The sequence below is a fragment of the Solenopsis invicta genome, chromosome 2 (assembly GCF_016802725.1).
Source record: "Solenopsis invicta isolate M01_SB chromosome 2, UNIL_Sinv_3.0, whole genome shotgun sequence".
NCBI lineage: Eukaryota > Metazoa > Arthropoda > Insecta > Hymenoptera > Formicidae > Solenopsis > Solenopsis invicta.
Window position 1 is genome coordinate 14,327,440 of NC_052665.1, and position 27,983 is coordinate 14,355,422.

The 27,983-nt window shown below is 36.8% G+C and overlaps 1 protein-coding gene across 3 annotated transcripts in view; it reads left to right on the forward strand.

Annotated features, from left to right (window-relative positions):
• Positions 1 to 27,983, forward strand: part of LOC105197401 (amyloid beta A4 precursor protein-binding family B member 1-interacting protein) — a 129,149-nt gene that overhangs the window by 766 nt on the left and 100,400 nt on the right. The window contains exons 1-2 of one of the 3 annotated variants that reach the window (XM_039446159.1): positions 6,428 to 6,965; positions 7,446 to 7,491. The exons of 1 other annotated variant lie outside the window; for it this stretch is intronic. The gene's annotated coding sequence lies outside the window, so the exon portion shown is untranslated. Of the gene's footprint in view, positions 1 to 6,427; positions 7,492 to 27,983 lie in introns of those variants that run through there. One more of the 3 variants, XM_039446158.1, reaches the window with a different exon arrangement.

Genomic DNA, 27,983 nt, shown 5'->3' on the forward strand with positions numbered 1-27,983 from the left:
AGAAAAAAAGTTAAAAAAAAATATTTAGGACGTTATCTATTTCGACACTCTGTACACATGATTCGACAATTTTGTCCCGAGGGTTTCTTTTATTTGAAAAACCTTGAACACTGTAATTTGTTTAACGTTTAGGTATCATCAGAGTTGATAAAAATTAAAAAAAAAATTGTATTTTTTGTTTATATATTTTTATTGTTTTAAACATGTTTTAAACATTGTATAAATTAGAGTTGGCAAAAATCACGTTTTAAACATGAAAGAAACATTGTTTTGATTAAATTTTTATTGTTTTGGAACACATGATATAACATATTATATGTTTGAAACAGTAAAAATATGTAAATGAAAAACACAATGTTTTTTTCATGTTTGAAACACGAGTTTTTAACACGACCGACTTTAAAGCCTGATCTACAATGTGCTCTTTGCGTTTTGTCTTGTCCTTTTTGCTTTTTGTTTTGTGCTTTCTGCTTTTTGTTTCCTTGCTTTGTATTTTTGTCACATAAAGCCGAGAGACATCGTCATGCACAAAAGGCAAGGATTTTTCTGCGCAAAAGTAGCAAACAATTCGCCAAAAGCTTCGTTTACTTGTATCTCAGCTTTATTTTCTTTATCAGACATATTTTTTATCTAGACTATGTTCGATTCACCACGATACCGTGGTCGTATTTAACCTAACCAACAAGTTTCTTTGTCTTTGTTGTCCGAGATAAAATTTGACGAATTTCAGAAAAGACAAGAAACACGTGATAAAAAACACGATTGTCGGTAAAACAGTGCGCGAAGAGACAAGAAAGCAAGAGGCAAAAAGCAAGAAATAGGAAGCAAAAAGCATATTGTAGATCAGGCTTAATTTATACAATATTTTAAACGCTTAAAACAATAAAAACGAGTAAAAAACACAATATTTCTTTTAAAAACATTATTTTTACATACTATTTTTTAAATAAACAACCACGCAAATATTTTCCAGGAAAGTTAAAGTAGAAGAATCGTTGAATTTGTTGGACTTGTAAAAATAATAAAAGTTAACTCAAAAGGTGTCGTAATCCAACGTGCATAGAGAAGGTGGCGAAAAACAATGTGTGTGTACACCAAGTGTCAATAAATTAAAATTAACACTCCGTGGTACAACTGGGAATGTGAAGATTGGAAAATCCAGAAAAATCTTCAAATTTTGAATCGTTCTTCCTCAAATTTGGACACGTATAAAAAAAGTAGAAAACGTTTTGAGTCAAGCGATTGTGAAATCGCATTCTGGATTGTTGGAAATATGTACTTAATATAGAAATTTTTCAGACATTTTGGAGTCCAAAAATCTTATCAGGCACTAGAAACCTGGCTAGACTAGAGAGAAAGCAAATGTTGGACCACGAAAGATTAATGATCGGATCGTGTAATTGCAGAAAAAGAACGTAATGATATTTTCTTGTAACTGATTCTTTTCTGCAGAGTTTGGTTAATTTAATAATATTACGCATCTACTTTTTAAAATACTGAGTTAAATACATATTAAATTAGGGAATTGCACAGAAATACATTGAGAGAAAAAAATTAATAATTTTTAATAAATATTTGTTTCAATAGTTGCAATAAAATATGTACTAAAAATAAATGAATATTTATTTAATATAAGAACCACAAATTTAATTCAGCTACTATTTTTTTATTGAGTAAATATTTATGCTTTGCAAGTAAATATTTCTTTGTAACTACTCAAACAAATATTTATTAAAATTTAGAAGTTTTTTCTCTTCAGCGTGCGTGAAGAAATAAATTCAGCATTTCGAAAGAACATGCCATTCTTCATTGTGAAATATATTTTGCTTCGCAGAAGATACTAGGTAATTTAGGAAACGTTCAGAAGACATTCATCTGTAACTTTATTATTGAGTAAAGGACCAATTTCATATATAAGCATAACGAGATCATAGGAACTTCACTGCACGTTTAGTCTATTTATCATCGCAGAGAAAATCGTGAAGTTCCTCATCTTGTCTCGAGTGACACTCGCGCGTGCCTCCGAGTATAATGAGAGACTCTCGTATCTTTGTAGAATTTTGTTCAAACGACGATGCTCGGTTTTCGAGAGATCGCGGTAATAATGGAGAAACGCGCACCTTTTGCAAACATGATGAAAGAGAGTCGGGGAAATATATTCGAGATCTAAAATAGTTGACACGTCGTTCGGCATGTTATTTCTTTTTTTTTTTTTCTTTTATCGAGAGAGAACACACGAGAAGAGTCCTCGAATCGCGGCGTTTTGAAACAGCAATTATTTCACGGGACCATTTTGCGCGATGACGTCTCTCCACTAGTCGATTTCCATCGGGCATCCTTGGGATACGAGGGTCAATGAGCGACACGCTTACTCGACATGATGTTTAACGATCCGGAAAACGCACGGGGGAGGTGGGGGGGAATCGACTTGGAAGGCGACAGCCTGTGGAGTCTATGCCTACATCCTTATTTTTGCCATTAATTTTCTTTATAATCGCAGTGGAAGCTGTCTCGATCCATTGTGCAATCTGAAGCGCTTGACTAACACGTTCGATGTGTACGATCTTTTCTACTCTCCCTTTAATCGTGTTCTACCTCTTTTTTTTTATAAACAATTAGATCATTACTTTTACCTGATTTTATACACATTTTATGTAAAATGGGGGACTTCGAGTCGTATTTAATGCTGAAAATCGAGATAAACGTTCACTTGAACCACGTGATTTTAATGCTCTCAACAAATGAAATTTTACGGCATTTTGTTGGAAGGTTTTAGATGGAAGTTAAAGGTATCGAGGTCTGAGTAAAATCACGTGTCAGACTCGTAAAATACTTGATATGTTTCCTCAATTTGCGACCGCGATTTCCTCGCGTTTCCGCGTTCGGCCAATCGAGCATGAAGGTTAGTACAAATGGGCAAGGTTAACTTTGACATTGCCACACATGCGACAGACGTGCGCGGTGACGTGTGTAGCGTACAGAAGTCGATGCACGGGAAAGGTATATCAAGTTGGTTTTGAGTAACGAGATAACCTGGCGCCGAGAGTTACGAAATCGTTTCGGGCAAGCAATCGCAGCACGGAAAATTTGAGCGACTGGAAAGGATAAGTTGATCAGAATAAAATTTTACGAACACGAATACTCGTAAAACTCGCGATCACGCGCAATAGAACGTTCAGGCTTCTCCACATTTGGATGTAGACAGGGAAGAGAATTGGTATTTAATCATTCAGTGCTATGCGCGAAGAAAAGGAAATACATACATATTTGAATACAATTCACTTTAATTGTAATAAAAATAAAAGGATATCTGTATAATTAATTTTGCAAAGAGATTATCTAGTTTTAAAGCGTTATAGTGGATGAACTAATTTTATCTCATTAAGTTTTAAATAAAGGCCAAATGTTCTGTCTCTGTATACGCATTCGAGCAACGTAACTGTAAAATAATTGGAATATAATTTATTATATTGTCAAGTGCGTTTCGGTACACCGAGGGAAAAATTACTGAATTTTAATTAATATTTATTCGAATAATACTGATAAAAAATTTACTAAATATAAATATATATTTAATACAAGAACTACGAATTTAATTTGACTCTCATTTTTTTTATCGAATAAATATTTATGTGTCTTAAGTAAATGTTTTATTATTACTATTCAAATAAATATTTATTAAAATTTAGTAATTTTTTATCTCCGTGTACCATGTTCAAATAACCGTATCTTTTTTTTACACATGCATTGCATTTTATATATTAATTATGTATGATTATAATTAAAAATTTTCTATTTTCAGAGTACCGATGCAAGTTCATATATGCGCCTCGGTAAAAATATCTTTAATATGGCAGGAAGATTAGTTGAGCAATTTAATTCAAATTTATTTGAATCCCAGGGAGTTCATGTCGGAGTTTAACGTGAGCAAGGTCGACCCGGAAATTGTTCCTTCGTATTACTGAATGTTTCTTATCGAGAGCCATTAGATATAACGCTGTTTATCGGGTTCGAGCTTGGAAATAGTATCCAGTGAGAGAATCTTCGTTGCCGATTACGGTCGTACCGGAAGCGGAAAGTCGCTACCGAGACACGGCCATGCGTTGCCGATGATTTCGCGAAGAGATTGCGGGTTCGTGCACGGCATGCAGCATCCGCGCTAATGACGACAATGATAATCATATTAATGACGATAACGCTAGGCGGGCTTGTAATAATCGTGGGTTTCAAAACGCGATTTCAAAGCGGATTTCGGCATGACTCTATTGAACTCTATTCCAATTATTGCATGGCTACGTTACTTGATAATGCAGGCAGAGACAGAACGTTTGGCATTTATTTAAATTAATGAAATATTATCGTTACGTGATTAATTTATCCGATAACTAGATTAAACTAGATAATTTTTTTTGTTTGCAAAATTGACTATTACAGAAATCCTTTTATTTTTATTGAAATTAAAGTTTCTTCTGTATTATATGCATCTCGATATAATATCAATATGCATACAAACATTGATTTTATTAATTACGAATAGCTATTACTGCTAACAATGCACTTTATACATTAACATGTCTTTATACATTAACAATGTCGTTTGTAAGCGACTGTTTGTTAATTTCACGCGGTGAATCGTATGTTCTCTCACGCTACAAGAGAGAGAACAGTAGCGTATTTATGTGCATCGAGTAGCGTATTTATGTGGGAATACTCTTGTGTCGAAAATGATCACTCAAGTAGTGAATTACGAAAGTTAGCGATAAAATACTGACAACATAGTGGAGTGTCCCGATTCCTCGTTTTATCGCCGCAAATAGATATTTTCAAGCAACATTCTCTCGTTTGATATAGGTGTTATTGACCAGTTGATGTTTTATTATAACTTTTACGGTAAAGACATAAAATTATTTTTACGTGCAGGAAAAAAAAATAATTAGACGCAAAAATATTTCTAATATTTCCATCAACTTTCTCATTTAGAAACATGCAAATTTACATTTTTTTTTTGGAAATAAGAATTTTAAGGATTAAATAATTTTATTGTTTTCGGCATTTAAATATTTAATTCTTGAAAAAGAATATATTTATATTTTACATTTTATACCAGTAATTATTTAATCTCGCATTAATCGAGTGTCTATTGAATCGAGAAAAATTGCATACCTTTCAAATATATCTTGAAAATAATACGAAAAATAATATGAAAAATTTATTAATTTAAATACAAATACCAAAGGTCAGGTACGCATTTTTTCACAATAAATATTCTGATGCGGTTGTTTGTCCTTGACGTCATACCATACGCCGTTATTTATATTCGATCGCCTGTTAATAATTTAAATATTCAGTTGAATGAAATTATTCATGAGAATAATCTGACAGAAGAAATATATTTCTAAAGAATTGTAGTGTCCTTTATTATATTCTGTATCATAATTATAATTTTCTGCCCGTATGCTCGAAATTAATTTTTTTAGATATGATATAAACGTATCAATGAAAAATCTAATGTTTTTTTTGGAAAATAAAATTACCTGCAATTTGATTCGAGAAGTATTAATTTAAAGCTATTACTTATCTTATTTTCAGATAATTAATTTATAATTATTTATTTTATAAAAATTTAATAACTTTCAATAAATTAAAAACAAAAATTATTTGCTATATTTTTTGCAGTAATTTAATCTGATTTTTTTCACATATTAAAATCATACTTTTTTTACTCTAATCGAGCAAAAATTTGAAAGAAATCATAATTAATTTAAACAAGTGTATATTCTTAAAACAAAAATAATTTTTCTTTTCTACTTTAGATTTAATAATTCTGTTCAAGCAAAATAATTAAAAATAATTGAAACTTTTACGTAAAAAAATTAAATACATATAGTTAAAATTTTAACAATTATACATTCAGGTCACATATTCGCCGAGTTAAGATTCAAATCACTATATGGCTATCGAGTTTCTTCCTCCCCCTCTCATCTTTCCATTCTTCTTAATCAAGCAGAAACCAGTTGTCTTACACCTTATTGCGATATGAGTTCGTAGAACGAGGGGTGTACGACGTTAACCCGTTCGTCGATATCAATTTGAAATACAAACGGTAGAGCATTCGCACAAGCGGGACCATACACTTTTATTTACAACAAATTTCTTTGCGGTCGTTGGTTTTGACGTCATCTAGCACGCTATTTACATTCGGTATCATCGTTGTCGTACTGTGACATTCGTACTGTGGCAGGATTCACGTGATATTATCACTTCTCGAAAAGTATTGATAATGAAATAAAAGCATCCTTTATGATCAACTAATAATACAGTTTTTTTTTTCAGAGAGTGAGGATTTTATAGATGCTTCTTAGCATCAAAATTTATTAAATTGTTTGTCAATTTAATTTGTGACGCCCGCAAAAAAATTATGTTAGTGAAGAAATCGTTTCTTTTACTTGATTTTTTCCAAATTGAAAGTATTATTACATTAGTTGAAAGAAATAAGACTGACGGAAAGTGCAAATTTCATCGCGATACTTACGGACAAATCTCTTTTCCGTTCGAATCCAAATGGATCTCGCGTCACGCTTCGACTTTCTCGTCGACTGAAACGTAGTTCGCCCACTATTTTTGGTTCGAGAGCGTGGTGTATTACGTATACGTGGGCATATCGGATCGTGTGATATTAATGATGGACAGCCATGATATACTGTTTATATGCATATTTTGGGATTTGTGCGTCAATATTGTATCGCGCGCAGTAGTAAAGTTCGCAATGCAGTAAAGTGCGTGTTGTCGTGCAGATAACGTGGGGAGTGCCGTTTAAAGTGCCGCACAATTCTCCTTGAAATAATTAGAGCGCGCGCGAACTGTGTAATTAACTGTGCGTTTTCGTGAGCGAACGAACTTGTGCGACGAAAAAATCTGAGAGGAGGTCTGGGAGGCACTTGGACAACGGCGAAATCGAATACAGAGTGAGTATTTTATTATTTATCATTGCATCTAACATATACGTGATCGCAGAATTTTATTTAGATTTCGCGATTCAAGTTAGATAATTCATGCTTTGCGATTCGTGAACAGCGTAGATAGGCGCGCGGATTTGTTGCGGCATTTGCCATTCATTGTTCGTACCAATTCGCGAGCGGAATGGTTTTTTGACGAAATCAAAGGATGACCACACAAATCAAAAGAATCATCACAAATTTGTCTATCCGTGTTAGTTGGTGTATAAAGTTGCACTACATAAACGGTGAATCGCGAGCAGTGTGGGAGTTCTGCTGATCTAGCGAACGACAAATTTTCGCGAATTTCATATGAATCGCGAATCATGGTTAATCCAATTTAGCGGTCTATACCTATTTCGTGCGCGCTACAATTATTTTCCGAAACGTTAATTATAATTGCATTGAAGTAGTATTATAATTTCAACATGTGTATTTTGCATTTTATAGATTCAATATAGTTTGCATCGCAACTTCGCCGCTGCACGTCGGTTCGGTGAGTAACAAATCGTGCTGTTTTATAGTTAGAATTAATTTGTAAAAGCTCTATATTATATATATCTATATATAAGGTGTATGTATCCCAATTAATTTATCTAATAAAAACGAGTTAATAATTATTAATTGTTTTCATGACGCGCGAATTTCAATCTGAATCTATTATTACAGCCTATCCATTTATATTTGTTGGCAACTTGATTTTATAACGTTATAGGTGAATAATTGTTTCGATTTTCCATTTATTTCAAATTGGAACATAATTATTTAGCCGCCCGCGATCTCACACACAACAGATGTGAAATTTCACTCTGAATTTTACCTATTAGTCGATACGCTTTTGAGACCGGTTTAGACCAGACTTCAAATAACAGTAACATAGAATAACTATAAATGCGAGTTTTAGATTATTAGCCTATTTTCAATTAAATGGACTACGTTGGAAGTATCGTAAAATTATCTCGTATCATTCTAATGAAATCTTGTGAACTTTTTAAATCTTTTACGAGGCATTTTACGTACATCTCTTAAATGTAATTTGTAAATTTGCGAAAATACCATTTTGGCGCGGATTGTACGCGGTTATTGACCTTGCTCGTGACCCCCATCGCAATTACGGTGCATTGTGCGCTTTTCAAGGATATTGAGTTACCGCCGATCGATAAAGTTCTCGCAGCGTCTCTTTCGCTCCGTTTTTCTCGCTTTTCTCGATATTCATACTTCATCAAAAAATTCCATCGCGTTCATTGCATTCCTCTCGGAATTGTGCAAGATCAATATTGAACATCCTTTCCTCGGCTTTAGATTTCTTAATACATTGGCAAATGATTTTTAGTGTTATGAATATACATAGTCGTTGCAAACCAATATGCAACGTTGAGCTCAATTTGTCTTGTAATCATTCTTTGGAACCATTTATTATATTTATATAATTGACAAATATCGACTTTACATTCAATTATTTTCTCATTTCTCTCAGCTTATTTCTCGTACACGATTCTGATCACACTATATAAGTGCATCGTCTATTAATAGAGCTCACTCTTTCCGCGGCGATACTCTTTAGCAACGAAATGCTTCGGACGCGGAGACGAGAAAGAGCCTTTTTGCCACGTATACACTTGCGCTCACTCTCGCACATGTACACACGAATGTGTATAAAATTCGCTCTCTTGCTTTCGTATATACGTGTGTATATAAATTGACTTGCTTCCTGTGCGCGAAACTCGGTACGTCTCGCGTACGTAGTGCATCTGTATGAAACTCTATTTGGTTTGCCTGTGTAAAAGTAACATGTATGTAAGTGCGAATGAGCGTGTGAATGCGTGTGTGGGATGTAACACACCCTTTTCCGCGGCGCTCAGTTCAAAGTACCTAGACGGAAAGAAAAAATACCCAATAAAAGTAACTCTTAAAGCGGTTCCAACAGGCTCGTTTCGTCTCTTGTCAGCTTTTTGACTGAAGAGTCTAATTTATTACGGTTACGAGAAAGATATCTTCGTGAATAGAATGAATATAAAACCTCACGTGAATGATAATCGGATGTGTATTCTTCGTATCATATATTTCCTCAACGAGTTCTACACTCTAGAGCAATTTCATTTTTAGGAAAGACCTGTGTAAGAAAAGAAAATTTCTTTAAATTATTTACATTTCCTGATTTATATTTTTTAAACACAATTAATAATTGGAAAATAGATTAATGAGAGTCAGCGCGGGTAAAAGTGCGCCATCACAAGTATTAAAATTAAATCATTTATTTATTCGTTTCATTTAGTTATGACTCCGAAGCGAGTCAAAACGTTCGTTCGTTTGTAATTTAGAAATAAATAAATCATTTAATTTTAATACTTGTGATTGCGCACTTTTACCCGCGCTGACTCTCATTAGCCTATTTTCCAATTATTAATTGTGTTTAAATTTCGAGAATCCGGAACTATATATATATAAAATTAATTGTTATATTTTTTAAACACATAGTTACGATTTCTTCGGCAGCTTTTCTAATATTGGTTGATTTAGATTTTAATGCAACAATCTTTTGTTTCTCTTTGCTAGTTCATAAAAGTCAAAAGCCAGCTGAAAGATTAAAGGTAATTGTGATTAGATAAAATCATTTATTAATTGATTTCGAGTCATGGTCGCGTCGTGCAAAGCTCGGAATATACAAAGCGAGCGATCAGCATATCGGGATCCTGGGCTCTTATCATGCACTGCGTTTGCAAATATTACTTTATCTGGATTGTAAAACACACTGACACGTACACGTATATAAAACATACGCAAACATCGGATGAAGCACAACTGCTGCATACGGTGATAAATGCGCCGGTTATCCTCTGTCACCGATATAACGATTCCTTGTATTTTTGACAGCAGATTATTGTTTCAGAGCCCCGCGTTATCTCTCTATATTACGGAACACATCAAATACATCATGTATACCTGGTTCAATATAAATTAATAATTTCTGAATCATCGCGTAGCGCTTCAATTTTTATCGCACAAATGTATTGCGCGTTTTACATATTTATTACATATTTATTATAAATATTTTTAAATGAAAAGTTTAAAGTGCTTATCAATAAAATCAGTTTAATAATCATTTTTGCAAAGAGTATGTGCTTGACTATTATATAATATAGTACATAACGCAATAAATAATTTTCATTAACTGTTTTTATTGAAAGATATTTCTCTGATGTGAATACAAACACGTTGTTCGTATTCAAACGTATTGTACGAAATAGAATACATATATGCATGTTTGTGCATACATTATTCGTCGTTATTTTCACTGTCTATCGATCTTTCTGCTTCGTGACGCGCATAATATACTATCCTCTTTCGGCGAAGCCTTGATTAAAGCTTCCTTGTGAGATTAAAGGATTAATCGAGGATTATTTTCCGCACTAAGGATTCGCAAACTCGGTCTCCTCATCTTCGCCGTCACTCGACTGAACCCTCCCATACGGGTTTACATCGAAAGACAACAAAATCCCTAACCTTCTTTCTCTTTTTCTTTCGGCCGTCCCGAATCTTCGGATAATATTGCTGTCGACAGGGTTCTTGCGGCACTCGTCTTTCCCATCTAGTTCCCTCCCGGGGACGCTTTTATCGCGAATGTTTACAAGGTTTATCTGCGCACCCTCTCCGCACCGCTACAGAGTCACTTTTACGTTCGCGGCCCTCCGGTAATGTACCGGGCATGCAACGCCATACGTTGCACCCCTACGCAGCACGAGATTTTTCGTGAGACGTTTCTCGTAGCGGGTTTTGAATTTTTTTCAGGATCCGAGACTAAAAGGTTTTCTTTGAAGAGAATTCACGCGCCCTTTTGAGAAAAATCCTATTCAAAAGAAAAGAATATTTGGCTCGTGCCAGTGAGCGGCGAGAAAAAGAGCAATGAGAATTTGAGACTTAATAAAAACTTAGTAAAAAAAACTAATTTCTACCCGTGAAATCTTACCCGAAATTAGGGGCTGCGGAACTTGACGCCCCATGAAAGAAATTTAAATTTAAAAAGTACGCATTTTTGCGCAACGCAGTTTCTCGGGAACATTTAATTCATCGCCGCTGTTTCCTCTCGCTAGTTTGTTCTAACATGACAATTTAGAGAATCGGAAATCGTTGATCGTCGTAAGTACGTAATTCGCGCTTCACGAGGACAGAAACGGTTGTTCTTGTAAGGGACGACGAAGATAAAGAAATAAAGGGCGTTCGTTCGGTGCGCGTGCCTTCACTGCTTTTTAGAGCTGTGACGTGCAGGTGCAACCCTCGTGTTTCGGCGGTCTGCACGCGATCCCGACATTAATTTCACGTCGCACGCGTGCCGCGATAACTTCTGCTGACGTATCCCCCTCCGTTTCGTGCCCGGCTTTCCGCGACCCCTCGCACTCGCGTGTGCCGTTTCCATATTTTTCCTTAATCGCGTCATTTAGGTAAGCGAGTTATAATTTGCCATGCGTCTTCATGAACTTGTCGCTAACTTTACGCTTGGAAAATCGCCAGGTCCGATCAGCATTCCGACGAATCGTGTATTTGTAAGTTCGCATTTAAATAACATTTGTTTTAAAAACTGATAGAACTTCGAGCCTTTCAACGGTAATGGTTTTTCGTCCAAACGATATGTAATCGTTGCCTAAATTACGCCAATATTTTTTCTTGTAACCGCACAGCGACGATAGGATAATTCGACAGGCTAAATTCCATTTTGCAAATGTGTCGGTGCGCACCGCGTGCACGACGATCTCATCTGAATCACTTCTGCTCTCGTCACGTTCATCGGCTCGGTAATTTGGAAACTTGGCGAATGCAGCTTCGAGTTTGCACTCGGAGCTTGTATTGAATTATACAATGCGCACGGCTGCGTCGCGCGCTCCATAATGATGCACCTCATTCTGCGAAATTACCGTCAGATAGGGTTGTTCGCGACGGGAGGCGAGGCGATTATTATGCACTCGTGCCGGCGTTGAGCTCGGCGAACGCTTGTCGCAGTGAAAATGGAATGCGATTATATCGGCCGCTGGTTGTAAAAGCGTGATTTCAGCGGTGTCGTCTACATTCGCGATCTTTTCTCGAGGTGTGAAAACGTGATATTAAGTATTCATGATATCTAATGGTGGCATAAATTTCTGTTGCAATCTTATCCGCGAATAATAATGTCAGTAGGCATATCTTGAACGCATTCAATTCAGAAAACATTCGTCAAGTCTTCCGCATTCCGCGAAAAGTTTCTATTTTAAGGAAATTATTTATTCTCCACGCGGCCACATTATTCATCGCGTCGAGTTTACTTCGAGAAGATAAAAGCAACGAAGAAACTGGACGAGTACTTCTTAGCTCTTTCCGTTGTGTAAAGATTTGTTGTATAATTATCTTAATTTTTTATGGTGATTTTCTCTACACCGTTTTAAGAGCAAGCAGACTCGATTTTTCATTTGATCCGCGAAAGGGTTAAAATTCGACAATTTCCCACTCGCATTAGAGGCGTTTAAGAGTGTCGATTCATCGACGCGTTTCCGCAGCTGCCGCGACCAGAAGGCGCCCGTCTAAATTTACTCCTGGGCCTCCTCGTTCACACACGCCCTACCTCGCCCTCCCTCCCCCTCTTTCGTCTCCGCTGTCGACTTTCCGGTTTCTCTCGGCGCCCTTAACGACGCTCTCACGGAAGTACGTTAATGTACACGCTTGCCGTATTATTAGATCGTCCCGCTCGCTCTTTTCGTTCGTTCCTTCGTTCGCGATCTTCCAATCGATTTTTCTCCCCTGTCCACCCGCGTGCCTTTTGCGCGCCTGGTGGACCCGAGATCGATCGATCCTCATGCGAGAGTCACGAATTCACGTCGTGCCGCGATACGTGCTCTCCCGTGCCTCGGGAATGAGAAAACGATCGATAGCACAATGCTTCGCCCCCGTGGTCGCACGAAGAGAAAGGTGAGGAGAGAGAACACGAGGAGAGGCCAGCGAGAGGAAGCGAGATCGTTCCTCCTTATTCCATTAAAGGCGAGTTTACACGGGTTCGCTCTTGACGAGTCGTCCACAGTGAAAGAGGAGTGGACGATGGAGCAAACAATGCCCCATCAAAATGATCGTCCGCGGTAAAACAAGTCGATACGTTAACTTCGTTTGCTTTGAATGATCGGGGATATTGTCTTATAGCGAGAGATCACATAAATCATACGCCATAAATTGGCGAATAAAGAGTTCTATAGCTCGGTAATTCGATAGCAATTATCTCTCACATCATCTCTGGTAACATAAAATGATAGAATGATGAATTATCATAGCGAAACGATAAATTTATGTACATTCCTTCTGACGCGTAGAGACTGTATAAAAACGAGAATGCCCGAGCGACGTTCTTCAGTCTCCTTCGTTGTCTTACTGTTAGCTAGCTACCTCTCCGACTCGATGGCCCTTTCCTTTGCCCTTGGCGAGCGGTTGGTACTAAAACTCAAGGCGAGGACTCGAGACAAAGCTAGCGGAGGTAGGACGTGCCATTTTCGCGCGGTTCCCTTGTGCAGCGATGATTGCTGCACCGACGTTTTTGTCCAGCCCGTTGTCTGCCGCGAGATGCAACGTGTAACGGCGTGGAAACGAAGAATCGTTTCTGCGCGGAAACGCCGCTTGAGATAGTAGCGTTGTCGTCCTGTTATTCCCTTGATAAGGATGAAGGTGCGCGAGCAAATTACCATTCGCCCGTCGCAATTATTATCGCGTTTATGCTCGTCGTCTCTGCTGTCGCTTAAGCGTTGTTTGTCCGGAAGCTGCGATAACGAAGAGCGTGAAGGTAGATTAACCTCGGATAGGTGTTTGCACGAAACTTGAATCACGTTTAAAATGCAACGAAAAATTATGTGATGCGATGTAAATGCCTTGAATGCTAAGAGCTTTATAAAAATTACGCTAGAAAATTGCTTTTTTTTTGTTTATAATATTGAAATCGCATTTTTTTCTTGGCCGAAGAAATCTTTTATTTTACTTTTTCTTAATTTAGAAAAAAGAATTTTTTACTCTACGTGGTACAGGAGTTACCCTTGGAAACCTTTCGTAATGTTTTCCCAATTTACGATTTTCCGTAATGACCGAGAGTGCTTGGCGCGTTTATAGTTCACCCACGTGTTTCTTCTACTTACGTTCACGTTCAGCCAACGTGATGAAATAAATACGGCTACAAGTGAGATATGTGACAGTACCAGCATCTGCCACGCGCGAGTTAATTCTAAGGCGTCGTCTAATTTAAACTCACTTTGACGTGTACAATAATATCTTAATTGCTCAAAGTCACGAGAACAGTTTGAATTGTGCGTAAGCCATAGCTAAAAATTATTTAATCGTATCTTCTGGGTTTAGAGAGAACGTTTGTTTGTTATGGCGCTCGTAATTATTTTATTTGTTACGTTGACAGAGATAATACCAAATGCTCGCCGCAGGCGCGCTAGCAAAAAGCTTCGGTTACAGCTCTGAGACTAAATGTTGCGCGTATTGCTCGACAGTAGGTACAGTCGGGTTTATTAACGACGTTCCGTGTGTTCCCCTGCGTTCGCAAGAAGATTTCATAACGTTGAAATGCTCACCGATCCCTTCCGTTCTTTGCGAACCTGCGAAGCAATTGCGCCACGCGCTTAATTATGCAAATGAAAAAGTACGCAGCCTTCGATGTTAATGGAAAAATTGGTCCGCTCAGTGTAAGTGCGCGGGGACGCGTTGTCGTTTCTGCACTTGTGTGTACACGGGTAGGCGCATCGGAGGCGGCATTAAGCCATTTAATTCCGATTGACAGGCACTCCGCATCGACATTTCGACATCTCCACTTCCGCTGCCCCTTTCACTTCTATTCGCTTTTATCGACGACGTCGGCTCGTTAATTAAGCTTTAACTCCCTACCGCGATATTTTAATTGTCAGTCACTGTCCCCGATCAGATTTTCCACTACATCAGTCATGCATTTTCGCGTTACTCCAATTTAGTTCTTAATATTCTATGAATATAAAAACACGTGTGCGGAAAATATAATATATACGTAACGTAGTATAACATGTATATTTTTTGAATGTTTATAATTTTTCTTAATTTTCAATATATTAAGACAACTGTAATACTACTCATACCTCTTTCTTTCATTTCTTTATTATTCGCGGTAAAGAGAGATGTCTTCCTTCATTTGGTTTTCACCACATTTGCTTTCTCAGTTTTTCCTCATTTAGTGTAACAACGTGATTAGAAGAAATGCGTTTTATAACTTTTAACGTATCGTAACGCATACGGTTTGCCTGATAAGGAAATGCAGAGGCGGAAACTCACGTGCCCACACTTCTGCGCTTGCGTAGGTGTGTACAGGTAGATTCACGAACCGTTATTACGACGTTGAGAGGAATATCTTGTGTCCAGAGTTAACATCACGCTGAACAATTTATGGAAACGCGGGTCGGAGTTCATAAATGTTACGTACGATTAGGGTGACCGGCTGAACAAATCATAAATCTTAGGAAACGTGCCCAACTTTGGTCATGTTGCAAGCTAGAGAGATGCACAATCATTTCATCTATAGGGTGTCCTGAACCTTATCGTATACGCTTTTACGCTCGTATTTAAAGCGCGTTTATAAAGATGTTAGCGCGCTTTTTTGTCATTGTAATGTGAATATTAAAGATAGAATGACAGAAAAATGCACATCTTTATAAGCGCGTTCTAAATACGGGCCTTAGTTATTAAAACCAATTGAAATAAAAATCGAGGAATATATACAACATTCGCTTAAAGAAAAACAGTTGAATGATATTTTGCATAAAATGAATTTAATAGCGTATAATAATACGTTAAATGAAATTTCCAAATTATTTAATTTGGAAGTTTATAATTAATTAATTAAACTAATTTACAGATATTAACACGAAAGAACAAATAAAGAACTGTCATTATTTAAGAGGGTTTTTAATAGAAAATATCTACGATCGACGTAGTTTCTTAAAATCCATTTCATTTCTAGAAACGGTATAACATAAAGCAACGACAAAGTATCGTTTTAATAATCGCGAAGCTGACGCATAATCATTTTTTATCACGCTTTCCGGTCTCGGGTCGAGCGACGTACAGTCATACGTATTTCTGCTCTGGAATGAAGCTATATTCGCACTGATAACGACTCGGGGGGAGAAAGATCGAGGACGTGGAGGAAGAAAGCGCGAGCTTTCGTCGTTCTCGAGGAACGATTAATTACCGGGCTTAATTAAAACGATGCCACCGCAAATCGCGATCGAGCACACCGAGAGTTTCGAGTGCCTTCTTCCCTTTCGACCAATTAGGTACCACGAGCTCTTCAGACGGAGGGCATAAGGGCAAAGTATAAGCGCCGTCGTACACGATCAATGTTTTATTCTTTGAGAGATAACCTACTCTTCCGGATGATTTAACGCTATACGGGGGTCACGCTTTTATACTTGGCGGTTATATTTTTTGACTCTCGGTCTTCTGTACCTTCCTCTTTTCGATATTAAATCAACAGACTTTTCTAAAACATATCAATAAAAAATAGATAAAGATCAAAAGGAATTATCGTAAAAAAGAAGCTGCAATAAATCTAATGTAATTAAATAATACTTTAAATTAATTTATGGGAAATGGAAATATGTTTGTTTTCATCTGAAAACTATGTACGTGTGTGTAGATAGTTATATGGAATGTCGTAGGAATTGCGGAATTGTAGGAATTGTTAATTAGTAGTAAACTCTAGAAAATACGTTAAATATTATCAAATTGTAAGAATTTCTAAATGTACAAAATAGTGATTTTACTTTTTATGCACAGATAGATTACTATCGATACTTTATTGCCGAGAATATAACCTATTACAAATGTGCGAGTTTTCCATCGGCAATAAAGAGATTCTTGATCTATTCTGTACAATTTACTTTCATATCGAACGATAAGGCTTTGCGGGCGCATAGGCAGTCACAAATAGATTGCGCGACAAAGTTAATGACATGTTGACGCGGCGATAACGTTAAGATACTCTGCGTTCATTGTGTGAAAGCTGGCGGAAATACTTTCCATGGGAAAATTCGCCGATGCGTTAAGTCTATGCGACAATTAACGGGATTAGCGCGAGTCAAAGAGATCTTTGCGCTTCAGGGAACGATCGGAGGGCTGAAGCTGCTCGGTGACGTTTTATTAGCTATATAAAAGACCAGGCTCCATCCCCGCCTGGATGACTGGGAGATTAACCCCTTGATCTTTTCAGTCGACAGCTTTTTCCGTCAAAAATTCCCATAACGATTATTTATTTTCGCGACTGGCAATCCTCCGAGACTGGATATATTTCAGTAAATGTTTTCATAATCTGATTTTAATTTTTCAAACTTGACAACATTATTATATAAATATGGAAAAACGTATATGTTTCTTTTTAAATACATTTATTAACTCGAGAGATTAATTCCATATAATATTTTTAAATTTAGAACAGACAGTTTGGGAATATAACAAAACGAAAGCTAACTATTTAAAGAAGAGATTTTGCATAAATTAACCATCTACATTTATCTGGAAAGAACAGTTGTACCAAAGTGTCTAAAAATTTAGCTAGATACAGATCTGAAAATAATGTTGAACCAATTAATTATGTAGAACACTCAATCATGATGTGCAATGCTGCTTTTGACATTTTAGCTATCGACTTAAATGTTCCGTATTTTAATGGTCTAACAAAATTATTTTTAGATCTGTGACCAGCTAAATTTTTAGATACTTTAACAAAACCGTTCCTTTCGTGTACGTTCTAAAATATCTTTGAAATAAAAATCGTGCTCGGTTCGCGGACTAACAATCGATGCATACGCCGTGATTCCTTGATATGAAAGAAAAAACCGGTCACGGTTAGTAGGAAAATCGCATGGAATATATCGTCTCTATCGACTTATCGGTAAGGTTTCCCTTCGCGCCCTTCGTTAGTCGACGGAGTGTTGAAAGAACGCCGGAATGCGGTGTGCAAACATCGTGACGCCCGCACGAGTCGAGCGATGCAATTGCACTCAAGTCGTCGCGCGACGTTCACGCTGACAAGCGAAAAGGTTCACGTCCGTGTAACTCGGTCAGAGTGTTTATGTAAAATCAATGATTTTTTTCACATTTTTCCCAAACAGTAAGAAACTTGTTAATTTCACGAGAAAAGTGTAACAAAACGTAACACTTTCGTTGCGAGTTGATGCGGCTCTTCATGTTGCTCACCATTTCGCAGGGGTGGCTGATCCGCGCAGTTATATCGGACTTATCAAACTCACGAGTTCAAGACACATATATTTATATCGTGCACATCCACATACATACATTTTCTTTTGCGAGTGACATAAATATTTTGAAAAACAAAATGGCAAAATAAAATTTAATTTAAGAAAAAAATAAGAAGATTATAAACAAAGGATAGCGAAAATTAAAGTTCATCTCTTATTCACATTTTTTTAATAAGAAAAAGGACTGTTGCTAACTACATCAAAGACGTATGCTCGCACGAGAAGTGCGCTTCTGCGTAAAATACGTACAGGAACGGTCCATACGGCGCGCCTGTATCTGCATTTCAAAGGGCCGAGAGGGGAAGTTGTTTCGGACGAGCGATGACTACATATGCGTTTGTGCACGTGTAGCTCAAGACGATTGCTGTTTTGCATGTTTAGACGGGATGGTAATCGTTAATATTCGTAAAACGTGTATCCACGACATACAACACACGCCACCTTCGCTGACAATGTGAACTCGTTTTCGTTCAGTGAAAGTTTCGACACGTCTGTTGTTCAACTGTAAAATATTTTGACGTATTTTCGGTAGAATACTTGTTTTGAGAAAATTTATTGACGCGAACTCCCGAAGTGTAGGGAAAGAAATATATATATTTTTTTTTTCCTAAAGCGCTCTCTTGCGCTTCACCCCCTTGCGCTTTCTGTTACTCTTGCTTGCACTCCCTCGTTTACATGAAGCTATAAATTTGATTCCATAATATCCAATAAATTAGGGAGAGACCTTTCGTATTAATATCGGAGACCACGTTTCTCTCGCGGAAAAATGGAAAATTTTCACCGGAAGTAATAGATTCGATATCGATGAGTGAAAATGGAATGAGAAATTCCGATGGTATCGCGTGTCACCTTCGTTTCCGGTAAATTGGAAGTTTACGATGATATATAGAGATATCCGATGACATTCCTCGGCCGCGCGAATGAGCGAGGGAACAAATGGACGTAGGGAAAATACGCGTCTCCCCCGCCGTCTATCCCTCGCGCTTAATTAATACAGTTACCCTTATGCAATATATGACGTATCGGGTCGCACGCTATCTTCATTACGAAGGCTTCGTTGATCGTGAACGGAGGGATTTCAAAGGCTCGCCATTAGGTTCCTCTGAATTTTTGAGTGTCCGGTGATGTCACAATTATACTCGGACGCCCGAAAGTGGTAGCAGAAAATGGATGAGTCGAATACATTTTACTTCTATAGAGAGAGAAAGCGAGACGCAGCATTCGTCGTCTCCGTTTAGCGAGTTCTGATCGTATGACAAGTGTATTGCCCGTAGTCAGCTGTGCGTGGGAAACGCTGCGTCGTTGTAGGCGAAATTAATGTTCCGCACGCGTAAGCGCGAAACTACGTGAGTTCACGCAGGAGAATTCAAATTGAGATTGTCCTCTTTGACGCGAGCTCGGCCGAGTCAGGCCACATTTGCATTTATAGACTCGGGAAGCATCGCGCCAGCGTCTAATGAAACAAAATGCTGTGCGAAACGTCGATGCGGAACGATGCCACCTCCAATTAACGTAATTAACGTGACGCCTCATGTAAACTCGTATTTCTATTTCGGTTGGACGTGCCACAACGCAGCCACGTAGTAAAACGGTATTTCCATCTTTGTCTGCATTATACGCTTCGTCCTGAAAAACGTGTAGACTGAAATTTCCACACTTCTCAAATTAATTACTGAAAGATCAGTGACGATGACAAAATACATTTTTTTTACCCAAGAAAAAAATATATTTACGCGACACATTCATCTAATTTCTATGCTTTAATCTTGGAATATTCTCGTGCTCATCCCCGATGCGAGTGATATGCATTAATTTCGAAAGTGTCTTTATATAAAATTGAAAAGGGAATTTCTTTAAATGTATAATCTTATCATTTAAGCGTATTATATGCTTTTAATAAACACGCTAATTTTCCTCTCACCGCATTGACGTCGACACGACAGCGATGATATCTAAATCCACAAGCTAATCCATCGCAATTAATTAATTTGGAGTTTTTTTTCGAGTTATCAGCGGTAATGCATTGTCGCTTGCAAACGGATTGCGTGCGATGAGGAATTAATTAATCGGCATTCGTTTCTTTTAGCCTTTGGCGCACGCGGCGCGCGCGCAACTGAAGTTTCAAAGTGTCGTGTCGCAGGAGATTGAATGCGTTTAGAAAGCCGAACGTAAAACACGTTCATATTTCACGCATGTCGTTCGGAAATAATTAAGCGTAACGTTAAATGAAGCGGTGATTAAATTTCGCGAGCGACAAACGCGCGCGTTTCATGCCCCGACGTTCGTCGAGCGGCGACCATTAGCCGCGGAACGAATGTTTGCTACGCCGATGCCGTCAATCGGCATTATCGGACTTCCGACGGTGATTTGTTTGTCGTACCTATGTTAAACCGTTTATGGTGGCCGGTCTTCTATCGATCGGATTGTCAAACACGTCGCTTTCTCGGTCGCGCGTTGTCCGCCACGGGCAAATAATCCGTCAATAACGAACGCGCAAATACACAATGATATCTAATTGTTCCAGAGATTAATGGAAATTGCGGAGTAATTCTTAATACTAGTTTCTTCCTCTGTTATAATTCAGCAAAATTGAAATTCTTTTTGGAGCAAAAATGATGCCGAATTGATCGGAGAGTTTGCGGACAAAGCAATTTATAGTTGCGCAAACAACTATAGATTGCTAGTAAGGCTTTGTACAAAGGCAAAGAAATGAAAATTTTGTATGACAATAATTTCATAATCAGTACCAATTATAAGAAAAAAGAAAAAAGAATTATTTTCCGTAAAATTCGGTATCGAAATTTCTTATCCAGAGATTGATTTCACAATTCTTAGCAAAACTATAAGTATACACTGATGCGTCATGAATATTTATAACGCGGTTAATAGTAGTTTCTTTTTATCTCAATTATTGTATTTCTTATTTCAATTTCTTTCCGCTTAGGGCCGAGATGTAATCATTCAGCTAGCTGTACTTCGAGTTAACCTGCTAAGTCCCACTAATACTCGAGCTTATACGCGAAAATTCCGCACAGTTTATCCCCCGGATTACAATATTCCAAGCATGAGAATGTGACTGGTATCGTAATGCAAGCGTTCAGAGACAGATCACGTCAGCTAACAATGCACGCCGATTGCCTTACGGCTTTTGCGTTTATTTGCTTTCTTTGCGCACGTAGCGACTGCGGCTAACCGAGACGACCGCACTTAATAATTCAGTTCTACTGTGAGCATTGCCATCAGCAAATAAATGTTCCTATCTCAATAAACATACACAGAATTAAGTGTCGTCTAATAGCGTCGCGATACTCGGAATTGTTCTCGACACGACGTCAAGAGAGCATTTCACGTAATTGCTTTTCAGTGATAAGGTTGAAGAACAGGTTGAAAAAAAGATTCTAAAGAAAAATGCGTAAAATGTCATTTTTGTTCAACTTTATATATTTATATAACGCTAAGAATAAATAATTTGTTTAATGAACTGACTTGCGCGGAATAACAAATCGATCAAGAATAAAATGCAATTTGTATAATTTCAGTTATGCATTTTTAACAAATTAAAATGCATAACTGAATAACATTATGTTAATAATTTCTTCTCAATGTCGCAGACGTTTCGACGAGAAATTATTAACATAATGTTTATTAGTTATGATTATATATACGCATCGATTTCTCACGTAATACATACATTAGACACATTGCGGACAAGAGATTTACAATTGGCGGTATGCACTCCGTCCCACGATAATCAGCGCTTCGTTATCGGCTGAATTGGAGCCGTGACGGCGATTCGCTTCGTCGTTACTTCACTCCCGCCGGTTTGGTCCCGGTGTAAAAGGTCAATGGTACGCGTTGTGTTACATCGCTGGACATTCGTCACGCCGCCGACGGGCGTCTATTGATTTTGAAATTCCAGGTCGAGAGGTGGAGTGATAAAGAGGTGAAGAGACGTTTTTTCAGTAAAAAGAAAAAAAATCGTCTTGCCTCTCCATAGAATCAAAATTTAAAAAAAAAAAAGATAATCACGAAATTTATTTTATAATTCTATTTTCATTTTCAAATATCACGAAATTTTTATATCAAAAATACTAGTAGCGTTATGATTAAATTTAGGGATCATGTTTTCATATGTTTGTAACAGAGAAATTTAGATTAATATGGAGAAAAAAAAGTAAAGGAATAGCTTTCGGTTTCGAAGTATGCAATATAACCCTAGTTGGAAAATCCGAGATGCTCATCATCGCGGAAATCAGTTTTTCGAATGTGTGCACATCCTTATTCAGAGATGAAATTGGCTTCGTTCATTCCACAAAGTGGCTCATCTTACCGTCACTCTAGAAACCACACCTTTCTCGTAACATGAAACTTCACACGTTGTAACGAAAGGAACTCTAAAGCCCGTTAAGGGCTTTGCTGATCGTGAATTTTGCGATTAAACAAAAATGTTAAACGGCAAAAAGTATATTTAAATAAGAAAATTATTAATTTTTCAATTGAATTGCATACGATTTAATTGATTTGAAGAATTAATAGGCAAATAGAACTTAAATCGCAATATATTAAACTTTACAAATTAAATTTAGAACAAGAGATTTAATAGAAAGATTTATCAAGCGATTTATTTTAGATAAGAAAAAAAAAAAAATCGTCGGGTTATATAATATGTTTAGGTTGCATAAAAAAAAATACATTATTTGTTGAAGTCTGAGATAAACAAAAATTTGTTTTGCGACGAATAAATTTATTTCTTCAAAGTTGGACACAACTCAAGCATAAAAAAGAAAACAATCAATTTCAAATTTTATTACATAAACAAACTAGAATGAAATTGTTTTTAGCTGTAGTTGAAAATCGAAACAAGACTCACTGAATTCATTTAATGCAAAGAGTATCGTATTAAAATTTACATAAAATATAACATCAAATTAACATATTCATTATTCAGGTCACTTGTTAATCTACGAAAAATACCGGAATCGTGCTTTCCATGCGCTTTCAAAATTAGAAATCTGGCTTCCCGCCAGTTTTGGTGATCGTATACGACACGCGCGCGAGTTGTTCGGGTCTTATTTTTGACAAGATGTGGAAAGCGTGGGCAGAAACCGATCGGTGAAACGATTATGGCGCCCACGTGGATCAGGTGCGCGCGTAAAGCGAGCACTCGAGTACCACCGGGGCGTTCGCCGTTAAGGTGCACTTACGCCGTAAGAACGAACGATATCGAGGCCCATGAATGAACGATCGTATGCTCCTTTTCGCATCGATAGCGGGGTAATTTGGCTCGCTGCGAATAAATTCCTTCGTCATACATTTTTTTTGAACGTATTCGTGATATTCTATGGCGCAATAAAACGTAATTGATTTTATTATTCTTTTATTAAAAATGTGCGCCGAATCTTCGTAAGCGCACCTTTAGAAGTTGGCATACCGGTTCAGTTCACACCCGATTCCGCGCCGAACCTGCCGTTCGTTCGTTCGATGTCGCGATTGATAAAGGTCGCTCGGCGACTATTTTCTGTAGCCGGTGGCTCTTATCTCGCGCGCACTTGCAACTGCAGTTGCACCGCGCGTTTCGCCTCAGGTAGCGACGCTTTCCCGTTCGCGAATCGCGATCACTTACGTCGCGACAACGCTCTCTTGTTTCTCGCTCGGGGTATCTCGCTCTGACATCATCGACCAGACGGTCGATATGGGTTCGATCACCCTCGGTGCAACATTTGACTCACTCGAAGAATAAATATCCGAACGTGCGACATTTAGCCTCAGGTGACGATGTTTATCGTCTGTGTTTTGCAACTTTTACGCCGGAAATCAAAGAGTCTCGACGAGGGTGACTGAGCGATAATCGAAAAAAAAAAAAATACCTAATCTTTATTGAAGTCAGAACGATTTCCTTTTGTTTAAAAAAAAAGTTATTTGAGAAGAGGATTTGATTGTATTTGTTCATAATAAAAAAAAAATTAATTTTTCTAATTTAGAATATTGAAAAACTTGAGGACAATGGATCGTAAAGCTTTTCGTATCTATAATCGAAGTAAACGATCGAATAGATGTGAGTACACGATTCAGCGATTTACAACAATGAATAATACATGAGTAGAATTAATCGTACCGTTTGCTTGATCACAGTGAGATTAATGAAGTGAATTAAGTGGAAAATTTGCCACGAGCACGATGGAATTAATGAGCACATAATGCAATAGCCGGAATTAGCAAGTCCATGATCTTGACGGAGCTTTCGCAGCTTTCCTACGTCAGCTTGCTGCAAAACGAAAGTCTCGAGGAAACTATAATTTATCAAGGTTTACTTTAATCTTTTTTTTAAATGTCCTTTCCACGAATATTTGATTTTCGCATTTAATATGCAAATGCGTAACTTTAGAGCCATTTAGTATTATCATGACAGTTTCTGAATACATTACGAGTTAGAATGAGAGTAATTTAGCATCAGCTGCAGCCTTTAAATGAAATCATAAATATGATAAATATTCAGCTGCGGCCTTTAAAGAAAATGATAAACATGAAAAAAAAGATCCGTAAAAAATATATCCTAACAAGAAAATTGTTAGTGAGAAAATGGAAACTTTTTCTTTATGTATAATATATTCTCGTATAATTAGAGTTAGCAAATAGTTTATGTAGAGAAAATAAATAGTATTTGTTGCGTAATAAAAAAGATAAAAGACTCTTGCATCACGAAGTAGCTTTATCTAAAAAAAACTAATCTTATCTAAAAAAGATTGTTGAAATTATGTATCCTACAGAATCCTATAGAATTTTTCTAAAAACAGAGATTTGGATCGTAGAAATGTATATTTAAAGATCCAGTTTTATGAAGAAAAGCAAGTCAGCAGAATCACTTACAAGTTTTATCATTTATTGTCACGTTACATGACGGCCAAGAATCGAAACATGTTTTACGCGTCTCGTTCACTGGTTCGACAAAGTCGAGATCCTTAACTCCAGCTATGTACCCTCGCGTTGCGATTCCGTCGGAAACTCGCTGTGCGTCGCGGTCATGCGCGTCGCTAAGCCTATTTGCGTAATGTCCAAGGCACAGATTTGCGATTTAGGTGGGAATCCGATTACGACGTTTACATCGCGATCGATGCACTTAGAGCGCAGTTACGTATATATAACGGTTTCTCCCTGCTCGATATCTCTCCCTTTCTCTCTTCTTCTGAATATCCAGATATGTACTCGTACGTACATTTCTATTCATCCCGCTCTTTCTCGCTGTCTCCTAGCAATCCTCTTGTCTTTCCACTCCGATCGCCGCAGGTTGTCCGAGAGCGTTCTGCGCTATTACAGGTTCGTCCGTGCGTAAACGCTCGCTCGAGGAGAGATCGACGATCCCCTCGATCTTTTACGCGACCCTGACTCTCTGTTGTATGCGCGCTTTTTCATAGTTTGCATTCAAGTTTACAACAATGACCTACTTCGCGTTCGCTCATATTTCGATGAAAGGATCTTCACTGTTCCTTCCACGTGAAGAATTTAAGTCTGTCAGTCGGCGTATAATTTATAGAATGCTCACTGAATTGTCATTTATAACTTTTAGACTATAGAGAGATAGTATGCATAAGAAGTCTAACTCTTTCGTATTACATGCATTCTCTTATCCATTCGGTGTCAATTATTATTAATTGTTTTTTTAATTAGATCACAATTACAGAATTATCGAATATTGGACGTTAAGAAATGAAAAATGAAGATTAGAACAAATTGTTTCTCAAATGAATCTTGTGTTTCGTCTTTTGTTATATTGATTTATGTTCTATGCTGCAAATTTTTTTATGTTCAAGTAAACATATTTATTTTAAAATCATTCTCTTGATTAAAAAAGTATTTCTCAAGTTTAAAGATAAGTTATTTTGTTATAATAACTAATATTTATTCAAATCAAGGAAATAATATTAAAATAAATATATTTATTTGAATATAAAAAACTTTATTTTCAGTGTCTTCTTCAAATAATGAAATAATTGATCTACGAGAGAAGTTGTATGAAATTTTCGAGGATATATTATCGTGGAATCTCTTGAAAGGTGTAATGGTGGCCAAATAAGGCCAGGAATGCATCCGAACATTGATTGGAACTAAAAGAACGTGACTCTATGCAGGTTGCAAGATTTCCTTACAGAATAATCTTTCGTGTGAACCGAATTTCTTTATACATATTTTAATACCGAAGATTGCAAATAACTCATATTTAGTATTCCGAAAATAAATACTATATCGATGCATACAAAGAAAGCTAAAATTTTGCAAAACTAAATCGCTTTCTATATTTTTTCGTAACACCAAATTCAGTAAATAAATTTATCGCCGTTAGATCGGAATAAAAATAAAAATGCGTTATAAATATATAAAACTTTATAGCAGTTTAAATTTATTATCAACAATTTTAGTTTTAAAGCAGGAGTATATATACCCAAAAAAATATTTTGCTGATGTAGCTAGATTTCTCGCTATTTTTTGTATCTGTTAAAAAGAATTGTTTGCCACATATAAAATGTATAGTAGTAACATTTAACAATACCTTCTAAAAAATTTAAGTCGCACGACCAATTATATAATCATATTTTAATTAGTATGATTGGCTTAACACAAACACACAAACACATTTTCTTTCTAAATTTTACAAACAGTTTAAATATAAATTCCGTCTCTATTATTTAGATTAAGTATCAAACATTGATAATCTCACAATATTTGATAATTATTTATTTACCTAAGTTATTTTTTTCAAGCCAAAAAATTATGGCTGTACTTGCAAGACCTTTTTTTTTTTAGCGTAGGTAATGTTGACAATTTTATATCTTAAGAAGTTCTTCGAAGAGTGTCATTTTTTTTTATATATATACACACATTATAAATTCTGTTGCCATTCTCTATATTAAATTTCCGAGTAAAGTTTCAGATTTAATATATAGATAATGGCAACAGAATACGCGTACACAAAAAAAAAATCATATAGAGTTCATGCTCTCAAATCATGCTATCGAATGTATCGGCCTCTTCAATCGTTTGAATCAGATCTCAGTTCATTGAATCGCGTTAGATAAAAATGTATCACAGATCGGAGAAGCGTGCATTCTCGAGTACGGCTCGAATGTCGATTCCATTATCTGGTGAAGAGGTGCACGCGGCTCTCTGGATGCGAAACTGGATTAATACGCTTCGAAAATCATACGTGCATTAAGAGCGTCCGGAGCTCCGTGTGCTACGATAATATCGTCGGTTACATGAGATCATTTCCGCAGTACGTATACTGATACAGTCCGATTTCACTTGCGCATATCGGTGCGTATTATGCGTACGCATGTGTACTCGCCAATCAATCGCGTTTTATTTCGAAACACGAGATACACGTGTAAATAGGAAATATTAGCGCTGTGTAACGGAGCACAAAGAAGGGCGGAAAGATACGATAAATTCAACAATTTATCGTTTGTCAAGATTTCGAAGACATTAGCAATGTTGATGGAAATCTAAGAAAACGACACAAGTAATCACTTTTATTGAAACAGTTACACATGTTCAATATGATAAAAGTTGCGTGCAGAATTATGTAATCGTTTCTATAAAACCTTTTCTCTATTTTTTTTTTTTTTACAAAATATACAATACGTATTTCATTGAAAATTTTTACATTAAGCATATATGGTTTCTCGCTATGCTGTGCTGATTTTTC